We start from the raw sequence: 11,026 nt of genomic DNA on the forward strand, positions 1-11,026 counted from the left end.
TTAATAGTGAGAAAAGCTATTGCAACAGATGTGTGGGGGAGCTGAGCTTTTAAAGAGCTACTGAGAAATTGACTGAAATGAGAGACAGAGAGGAGAAAAAGAAAAAAATGAAGGAACGCCTGGCTTAGATGACAAGACTGTGGGTGTGGGTGGCATTTTGGAGATAACCTGACATTTGCGCCATCTGTACTACGCCTGACAATTTTAACCAACATAAGCTCTAGGCCCACTACCCGTGTGTCAGTTTCTCATAAGTGTGGTAACTTTCCTATTGCTGTGATGATGGACATTATGCTATTGGCATTTCAAATACCAGCAGGTTTCAGAATAGTTTTGACACCAAGACAGAGTAGGAAGAAAGGCCTGGTGATCTAATTCTGAAAATGAGCCAATGAGAAATCAAGGAGTTGGGGAACAGTATCCAAGATTCTGACTCTTTTAATTTGGATGTGTCATCGGGAAAGACTGATCGCTGGAGAAGAACATCAGGTAACATCACCAGTAAAAGTGAGAGAAATCCTCAGTGAGATGAAGTGACACAATGGCTGTCACAATAGACTTAACGATATCAGCAGTGGATCAATGGAAATTAACTTTAAGTTGCTAACAGCAAGGTCCTCAGTTTGAACCCAAGCACCGCTTCATGAGGAAAAGAGAAGGTTGTTGGATTCCATACAAATTTTCTGCCTCAAAAATTTAAGGGGAATTTCTACTCTACCCTATAGGGTCACTCTGAGTTGGAATCTACTCAATGGCAGTGGGTTGAAATACCACTGGTCACTAGCTGGTACAGGACTGGACAATATAATACTTTGTTTATGCATAAGGATCCCTTGGGTAGGGGCCAACTTGATGAAAACAATTAACAACAACAATAACAACAACAACAAATTTTAGAAATAGAAAACCAAACCAAAACTAAACTCATTGACATTGTGTTGATTCTTACTGATGGCGACCTTATAGGACAGAAAAGAACCAACTGCTCCATAAGGTTTCTAAAGCTATAAATCTGTTTCCCTTGGCAAAGCTAGTGGATTTGAATGGATGACTTTGAGTTAGCAATGCAATACTTAACCTAGTGCACTACTAGGGCTCCTGGAATGGCCCTCATAAGCATTTAGGCTTACCACTCTGGTAAGTTCAAGGTCAAGCTCCTCAAGGCTATGACTTCTAAGGGACGCATCTCTCATCCTTCTGTGTTTCCACTTTTCCTGGAATATTTGGGCAAATTAGTTGATATGTTTTGCAAGCACAGCTTCTTGCTTCATTTCTTTCCTTCTCTCAGAAAAGAGAGAGAAAAGAACACAACATCAAAAAAGCCCTCAACTCACTGCCATCCAGCATACTCTGATTCATCGTGACCCTATAGGGCAGATGGAATTGCCCCTGTTTCTGAGACTGTAACTTTTTATGATAGTAGAAAACTTCATCTGATGTTCATGGAGTGGCTGGCAGATTTGGATTAATAACCTTTCTGTGACCCACGATGCCCCTAGGGCTCCTCATTTTCCCATAAAAGAGAGAGAAAGGAAAATGAGAACGAGAAATCTAATCAACTTGATGAAGGACAAGAAAGCCACGGCCTTCACTCTCTGTGTTGCTTCAATAAAAGATATTTTCCTGTCCCACTGAAAGAATTTGGACCTGTTTCATCACAGCAACAGGCAAGTGACCTCAATTATAGGAAAGTGACACATGGGTAATGGCCTAAAGCTTCGGTTGGTCAAAATGGTCAGGCTAAGTGCAGATGGCACAAAGGTCAGGCTCTCTACCTGTAGGGAACTGCATGTCTCCCTACCCTGGATTTAAGCCATGGATTTACTCTCAGTTTCCTGCCATACAAACTGCCCTGAGGTTTTACTGCCCTTTGTCTCAATTTCCGCCAGAGGGTGGCTGCCTTGACCCTTGCTAGGATTGGTGCTCTTTCACTAGCAGCTGCTACGCTCATTGGTCAATACATGACTGATGGCATCTCCCTCCAGGCTCACCAGGAATGCTTCATTAGCATACTTACCTGTTTGATCAGTTGCCCGCCAGCCATTCCTTCCTTATTTAGAGATGCACGACTATTGGCTACCTCAGCTGTACTTATTTTACATGTGACGTAATGGTGCCAGCCCTTCGCTGGATATTTAAACCTCTGCTCTCAGCTCAATAAGAGGCTTGATCAGATTCCTGTCTTGCCTCCATCTCTCCACGTCCTTGCCCATCTTCATTCAGGTCCCTCTTTCAGGTCCATGTTGTTGATGTCCCACTGGTCGGGACATCTACCCATGCACCAATGTCTTGTCATCTAAGATTTCACAACTTACATAGCTCTGAGAACTTTGTAAAAATGTTAGATTATTGGGATGTGTACACTAAGTATTAAAAATTCAGGGATTTAGTTAATTTTCTTTGCCCACTAAGGAAAATAGATTCAGAATAAATTCCTTTAAATATTTTTTAAATATGTAAATTTATTGCAAAGAAAACAAAATAAAGCTTCCCTATTATGGAGTCAATTCCAACTCATAGCCACTCTATAGATCAGAGCAGATCTGCCCCTTTGGCAATCTTCGACTTTAAATATTTATAGGGTTAGACAAGCTCAGCTGTCTCTTGCAGAATAGTTGGCAGGTTTAAACATCTGATTTTATGGTTAGTAGGCCAATCTATAAGCCCCTACATCACCAGAACTTCTTGCATTGTGGATAATTTTTCTTAATCTTTATAACACGTCTGTGGATTAGCCATATATTTCATTGGTTAATTTAAACTTGGCGTTTTCTTCTTGCCTACACATAAAATTGTTTTAATGTTCTAGTTAATACTATATGCGTATTTTAATGCAAGCAGTTAAAACTAGCTTAAAGGAAGAAGGGAAGGGATGAAGAAATATTTCCTGGGTGCCTGCCAAACCGAGGAAGGAGCCCTGGTGCCCCAGGAGGTTAAAAGTTGGGTTGCTAATTGTACTCAGCAGTGTGAACCCACATGCCAGTCTGAGGGAGAAAGGCAAGGCCGGCAGCACCCATGAAGATTTCAGCCTCAGAAACCTAGGCAGCCCTTCTACTCTGTCCCATCGGAACACTATGAGTTGGAATTACCTGGATAGACGTGGGTGGACTTGCCAAGCACAACATGTTGCGCATGCCACCCAGTGATCCACGAAGCAGAAGCGCATGTCCTGTGTTACAGATGAGAAGCAGGCATAGAAAAACTAAGTCATTTACCCAAGGGCATCAAAAAATGATGGCATGGATCCACCTTTCAATAACACATTGCTTTTAAGTTTAGAACAACTAAAACAAAAGAGAAAAAAGAAAGCAGAAATTGGGTTAGAGGCGGGAATCTTCAAACGGTAGAGTTGCTAGCTCCTGAAAGATACTTTCACAGAATGACGGACTTTCCTTTCCAGGTGATTTTTTTTTTTTTTTAAGAACCAAGTAGTTCAGCTTTTTTCCTACCTAGGTATTCTTTGACAGGAAGCACTTCTACGGGGTTCATCTGATGGTTGCTGCAGTAAAGTGGCCCTGCTGTTATCTATCTGTGTGAAAGGCCTTTCTTGGTAATGGCAATCAATGGATGGCAAAAGCTTGGGGCAATGGGACATGACAGCAGAGGGAATGGAGGCACCGTGTGTCTCGCCCACGATCTCCCTGTTGTGATCAGAATTTGTATCTCAACAGCGTGCTGCTGGAGGAGGGGAATCCTGAAAAGGAAACAGGTGGACTTTGAAAGCATGTAAAGGCTCATCCTCCACAGAGGAGATATTGGGGACTGTGTTCCTTTTCTGATTTCTGGTCTTGTCCCATAGGTGCCTCTTAGAATCATGACAGGCTCAGTCGATTTTTGCCATGATGTGAAACATTGCATACTTGTTTTGCTTACATCATAGCCCCAGCGATACTAATACATAGGTTCCGTGTTCGTCCCTATTTAACAGATGGTAGAATAGAAGTCAGAATAAGATATGAGTGGAGCTCTACCTGTACTCCACATTGGTGCTCGTTTCCACTGTGTTGTTCTAGCTCTCAATGTTGGATACTCACGGGACTGAGCCTGCCTTCACCACTGGCTTCCCGGTGGTCTCTTTTTGAGCCTCCTTTTACAAACATGATAAATATTGGGAATTATACAACCCGCTGCATAGAATTGCTATGAAGATTGAGAAAAATTCTCACATGATCATTGTGGTTTTATTTTTACTCCCATGCCATTCATTCAACAATGCCATTCATTCACTGAGGGATAGAGAAGCAGTTTGGGTCCTTGGGTTGGTTGTTAAGGCCATAGTGGGAGAGACAAATAGAGAAAGAGGCAAACACAATGTTCAGTGCTGTGGTCACGGTAAGTCGGGGGTGGTGGGGTGGTGGTACTATGCAGATCCTGAAGAGGAGTCTTCACCAGGGCTTCCTAGAGTAAGTGATTTTCCCAAAGCTTGCTCCAGCTAGAAAGATACTACAGTTGCTGCTTAGACGGTTGTTCACAACTGTTTCTTTCATTGACTGCAATCCCTACTGACATCACTTATCCCACTTTCTCTATTTCTTCCTTAATCCTTCTTAACCTTGTCTTTGGATAAATGCTGCCATTTTGATCTCAAATAATTGACTGTGCTGAAGTGTTCATATTTCACTAGTGTTATCATACCTCTTGTAGACCTATTGTTTGGCTGAACATTGAGCCATGGGGAGTGATATCAGTTCCAGACCTGAGAGGGGATTAAGGGCCATAGACTCAAAGGTGTTGGCAGATGAGAGTTTTTAAATGGCCTGATCAAGTTCTTATTTTTGTCATGGGTCTGTTGGATTTTCTACTTCATAGTGTATAGGTAGATAATGTGGTTCTAGAAATCTATTGCTTCTAGGTTTTCAAATTTGTTGGGCTATAGATCTTCAGAGTACTCTGTTACCTTTTTATATCAATAGGCTCTGTTGTGATGTTGTTCATGCAATTTTTATTTATGTGACTTGCATCATCACCTTCTTTTGTTAGAATTGCCAGTGGTTTGTTGGGTTTTTAATCTTTTCAAAGAACCAACTTTAGTCTTTTTTAATTTTAATTTTTTAAAACACAATGATCTATTTTATTCTTAAAAATATTCAGATATATACTTACCTGGCAGGGGAGATACCATGATCACGAAGGTGGTTTTCCCAGGGCGAGGCTTATCCATTGCACTCCGGATGTGCTGACCCCTGCGATTTCCCCAAATGTGGGAAACTCGACTGCATAATTTGTGGTAGTGGGGGACTGTGTTCGCGCTCAATAAAAAAAAAAAATTCAGATATAATGCCAAGCCTTCAAGTTATTCATTTCTTGTTGAATTGTTGCTTTTATAAATCATTTTATTGGGGGCTCTTACAGCTCTTGGAACAATCCATACATCAATTGTATCAAGCACATTTGTACTTATGATGCCACCATAATTTTCAAACCATTTTCTTTCTACTTGAGCCCTTGCTATCAGCACCTCTTCCCCCTCCCACCCTTGTGACCCTTGATAAATTGTAAATTATTATTATTTTCATATCTTACTTCATTTGCTGTCTCCCTTCACCCACCTTTCTGTTGTTTGTGTCTTTTGGAGGGTGGGGGATGACACTTTGATCATTGTGATCGGTTCATCCTTTCCCACCCTTCTCTCCCTTCTCTTCCCACCTTCCCCCTGTGCTCATGGTATCAAGACTCCCATAATTATTCCTGGTAGGTTTATCTGTCCTGGATTTTGTGTGCCGAGAGCTCTTATCTATACCAGTGTACATGCTCCAGTCTAGCCAAATTTGTAAGTTAGAACTGGGGTCATGATAGTTGGGGGAGGAAGCATTAACAAACAAGAAGAATGTTGTGTGTTTTGTTGGTGCTATACTGCACCCTGGCTGGCTCGTCCTTACCTTGTGACCATTCCGTGAGGGGATGTCCAATTGTCTACAGATGGGCTTGGGGTCTCTACTCCAACCTCTATTGTTTACATTGATATGATTATTTTGGATCGTCTGATGCTTGATACCTGATCCCTTTGACACTTTGTGATCACACAGGCTGGTGTACTTCCATGTGTGCTTTGTTGCTTCCCTGATAGATGGCTGCTTGTTTTACCTCAAGCCTTTAATACCCCAGACACTGTATCTTCTAATAGCCGGGCACCATCAGCTTTCTTCACCACATTTGCTTATGTACCCATTTTTACTTCTGCGATCTTGTTGGGAAGGTGAGCAACACAGAATGCCAGGTTATTAGAAAAAAGTGTTCTTGCATTGAGGGAGGGCATGAGTAAAGGCCCAAGGTCCATCTGCTACCTTGATACGTAGCATAATTTCTTTTCTTATGGTGACTGTAGATTTATTGTTGCTGCTTTCTTTGGATGTTGGGCTAAGATATTGATTTTGGTTCTTTATACTATTTTGTATGTGTGGTTAGCAATATAAATTACCATCTGAACACTGTTTTGCTTTATCTCAAATATTCTAGTATTCTGTATCTTCATCTTCATTGACATTTAAGATTTTTTTTCATTTTATTCATTCTATTACGCAGTAGTTTTAAAAAACATTTTATTGTATCAGGCACATTTGTACATATGTTGTCATCATTATTATCTAGACATTTATTTTCTATTGAGCCCTTGGTGTCAGCTCCCCCCACCTCATGGCCTCTTGGTAAATTATAAATTATTATTATTTTCACATCTTACACCAACTGCTGCCTCCCTTCCCTCATGGTTTCTGTTGTTCATCCCCCTGACCAGGGGTGGTGGTGGTGCAGTTATGTATCAATCATCTCAGTTCCCCCTACCTTTCCCTTGCCCTCCTGGTATCGCTACTCCCATTCCTTTTCCTGGATCCCATGTGTCGTGAGACCTTATGTCTTATTTGTACCTGTGGACATGCTCTGGTCTAGCCCGCAGTAAAAAGCAGTCATGATAGTTGGGGGGGTGAGGAAGGCTCAAGGAACCAGAGGAGTATTGCGTGTTTCATCAGTACACAATAGTTTTTAAGCAGATGTTATTCAATTTCCATTCATTTGATTTTTCACCCTTGATCTTCCTGTCGCTGATTTGTAATTTTATAGCATTGTGATCTGAGAAGATGCTTTATAGAATTTCAACATTTAAAATTTTATTGATGCCTATTCTGTAGCTTATTCCATGCACATTGGAAAAGTGTCTATTGTGCTCCTATTGTGTGGAGGATTCTTTGAATGTTTATGAGATCAAGTTAGTTGATTGTGTTTTATTCTTGTGTCTTTATTGAGTTTCTTTCTAGTGGTTTGCCCTTCAACAAAAGTGTATTATTAAATTCTCCTACTATTATTATAGAGGTGTCTATTTCTTTTTTCAGTTCTGTTAATATTTGATATGTATATTTTGGTGATTTTTCATTGGGTTCATAGACTTTTATTAAAGATATGTCTTCTGGTTGGCCCGTTAATCTATAATTGGCCTTTTAATCATTGTACAATGTTCTTTCTTGTCTCTTATGATGGCTTTTGCCTTAAAAATCAATAGTATCAGAAATGAATATTGCCATTCTTTAAAATTTTTTCCTAATTCTTCGATTTTAATATATATTATTTGTCTTATTTTCTTATAAAATTTTATACTCTCTGTATTTTGATTGGTGAGTGTAATCCATTTGCATCTAGTGCAATTAATAATAGGTGTGAATTTATTGCTACCATTTTGCTGTTTTATTTTTGTGTTGCTTCTGGTTTCTTTGTTCCACATAATTTTTTTTGTATTGCATTCATTGTGTTAGTCTATAGACTTTCTTATCAATTCCTTCATTGCTGTTGTTGTATTTTTACTAAATATTTATGATCTCCCCTTTTTTATTTTGATGAAGTTTATTAATCCTCCTTGAGGTTACTCTGGAATTTATTATATTTTCCCCAAAGTTTAAAATTATCTGTTGTACTTTGAAATCTTCTTGACTTCTCCTCTATTTGGTAGTCTATAGCAATTGCATGGCCTCTTTTTGCCACGTTGTTGCCATATTTACAAATGGATATATCTGGTTCCTTATTTTCAGTTGTATAGATTTATTTTACTTTGGATATTTCTATGTCTAGGTTGGCTTCTAGGTGGTATTGTCATGTGTATTAATCTCAGGTTGTTGTCTATCATTATCATTATCTGGCGAGCTTCTGTTAGTATCTATATTTCCCTTTTTAATGGTAGTTGGACTTATTATGATTTTAATCTTGCATCTTCTCAATTGGTTCTTTCTTATGTTTGTTCTTTTTGTTTCCTATTTGGCAAGATTTGACTTTCCATTCAAGGATATTTTTGCGGTCTTTGTCCCATTTTAGCCTAGTCATAATCACTCTGCTGGATGAATGCCCACAGGGACAATTCTGCCATTCGTTCTTGTCTCTATACACCCATTCAATTTAGATGAAATCTTTCTTCCTGTAAACCTGGACTACTTTACCAATTTTCTGACCTTGATGGTGTCATTGTGCAACCTGAACTTCATCAACCTTGCAGAGGAGCATGGAATGAATACTGTGTTTATCTTAGTTCCTTGGGAAAAGGGAAGAAATCATCTTTTTGCGAACATAGGAAGGTGCATTGAAATGGCATTTATGCATTTTACTCTGGTCCAAAGACATAAAGGGATTGAACTTCATTTTCCCTGCTGTGTGTCAGCAATGGCTTCAAAAGGTAAAAGAGCAGCACATTGTTTCTGGTTCTCACCTCGTTAGTATTTCTCTAGTAATGTTGCTCTGGTTTTATTTACATGTTCCCTTAACTTCTGTTGATCTGGAAATGGCCTAGTTTTGCCTCATTTGGGATGGACAATTTTGTTGGATATACTAGTATAGTTCTTGGTTGTCATGCTTTTCTTTATCTTGCAGGGTGTTATATGTCATTTCATCACCTCCTTGCCTACATTGTTTTTGCTAAGAAATCAGAGCATAGTTCTCATTTGTAACCCATTTTCATGTTTACCGAACTGTTTTCAAAATTCATTTTTTTGTATTTGTCTTCAAGAAGTTTGATTATGTCTTTATGATTTTCTTTTAGAGATTTGCCTGGTTTGCATTTGCTGAGCTTCTTGAGTGTGTGTTTTCTTGCCTTTTGTAATGTTAGGGAAATTTTCTTCCAACAAATTCTTGACAATTTTCTCTGTTGTTGTTGTTTGGCATCTTCCTATTTTTATTTTAAATCGCAATAAGTATTCTCCTTGATGGTGCCATATATAATTCTTAGGCTAAAAAATTCCCTCCAGCTTTCTGTGTATGTGTTTCTGATCGTTTCTGATAATATTGAGAGATTTGTTTTCAAGCCCACAAATTCCGCCTTCTAATTATTTAATTCTTCTTACTTGACCTTCCAATGTGCTCTAGTTGTAGAGGGGAAGTTTGCATCCCTTATCCAGTGAGTGAAGCTGCAGGAGGTATGGCTGTGGCTATGCCTTGGACGAGAGGGCATGGTTGGGTTTTTGTTGCTAGCTGATGGGGATGTTGGTGCAGTCTTAGGTCTGATTATCAAGCTCTTTCCCTGATCAGATCATTGCTTGCAAAACTTTTAAATGAACAATCGATGTCAGGCAAGTTGATAATTCACTGAACCACCTGTCTCTTCATTCTCTGTTCTTTTGAGTTTCTTCTTCTGGTCAGTATTCCCTGTACTTCTTTACTTAGAAGCTCAGTGTTCCAGGATCATCACATGTATTTGTGTCATGTGGCTTCTCTTGTCTTTGTTGTAGGGAATCTGAGTAGCTTGTTTGCCTAATCTATAATTTTGCTGGTACACGTTGAGTACAAGGGTTCAATAGTTAAATCCACACAAGTAAATAATCAGTCCTTTCTCCTAAGGTGACTCTAGGTGGACTTGAACCTCCAGCAGTTCAGTTAGTAGCATGAGCTCTGAAGAGAATTTAAGGGGCACATGTAGGTAACCAGTTTCTCAATCGCACAGAAAGGTTGGCATCAGTCCAAAAGGGCTTATGGAAGAAAAAATGTGTCTTTTTAAAATCAAAATTGTTTCCTGCCAAAACCCAAAATATAAACAACACCAAAACTCACACATATGTCTAAAATGTGAAAAACTAAATGTAAAATCTGCAAACTTAACAATTATGCTTCGCTTAAGAATAAAAGATCCCTAGTAGTGTAGTGGTTACACATTGGACTGCAGTCCAAAAGGTCAGCAGTTTGAAACCACCAGCAGCTCCATTGGAGAAAGACAAGGCTGAGAGCTCTAGTCTCAGAAACTCAGAGGAGCAGTTCTTACTTCTCCTATAAGGTACCTGCGAGTCAGCATCAACTTGATGGCCGTGAGTTTGATTTTTCTGGTCTTCAGAAAAAAGGTACCAAAAATAGCTAGTGAAAGAACTGACAGGGCCACATCCTAGGTTGGTTGTTTGAATTCACCAAATGGCCTCATGGGAGAAAATGCTGATAATATGATAATTACAGCCAAGAAAATTCTGTGGGATAATTCCACTCTGTCACGTGAGTCTCCGTGAGTTGGAATTGACTTGATGCCACACAACAATAACTATTTTTGGAAGTAGTTTAGCCGGCCTTTCTTCTTAAGCGTTCTTAGTCTCGAAACTGTTCAGCATCACTGCAACAATGGAGATGGTTGGTGACTGTACACAAAGCGCGTTGGCCAGAAATTGAATCCAGGTCTCCTGTATGAAAGGTGCGAATTCTGTCATTGGGCCAACATCACCCTCAAACTCTTTGTAACCAACCTCTATTTTCAGTCTGCTTGAGTTGACATATTCAACAAGCCACACCTAAAAGTATAAGGTTAAATGACTAAGACTGTCTTCTTTTTTTTTAAACCTTTTATTAGGGACTCATACAACTCTTATCACAATCCGTACATGTACATACAACAATTGTATAAAGCACATCTGTACATTCTTTCCCTAATCATTTTCTTTTTCCTTTTTTAAAAAAAACAAAACATTTTATTAGGGGCTCATACAACTCTTCTTAGAGCATGGGCATGGAGTCAGAGAGCCTGGGACCCCAACTCACTGATTCCTTGTGTTACCCATGCAACATTGGGCCCCCTACCGAA

At 39.5% G+C, this 11,026-nt stretch overlaps 1 non-coding gene across 1 annotated transcript; it reads left to right on the forward strand.

Moving 5' to 3' along the window:
• The first annotated feature begins 5,095 nt into the window (after positions 1-5,095).
• On the forward strand, positions 5,096-5,255 carry LOC142454163 (U1 spliceosomal RNA). Its single transcript, XR_012785682.1, has one exon. It is a non-coding gene; the product is annotated as a U1 spliceosomal RNA (small nuclear RNA).
• Positions 5,256-11,026: the final 5,771 nt, after the last annotated feature.

This window comes from Tenrec ecaudatus, chromosome 7 (assembly GCF_050624435.1).
Source record: "Tenrec ecaudatus isolate mTenEca1 chromosome 7, mTenEca1.hap1, whole genome shotgun sequence".
In the NCBI taxonomy this organism is placed as follows: domain Eukaryota; kingdom Metazoa; phylum Chordata; class Mammalia; order Afrosoricida; family Tenrecidae; genus Tenrec; species Tenrec ecaudatus.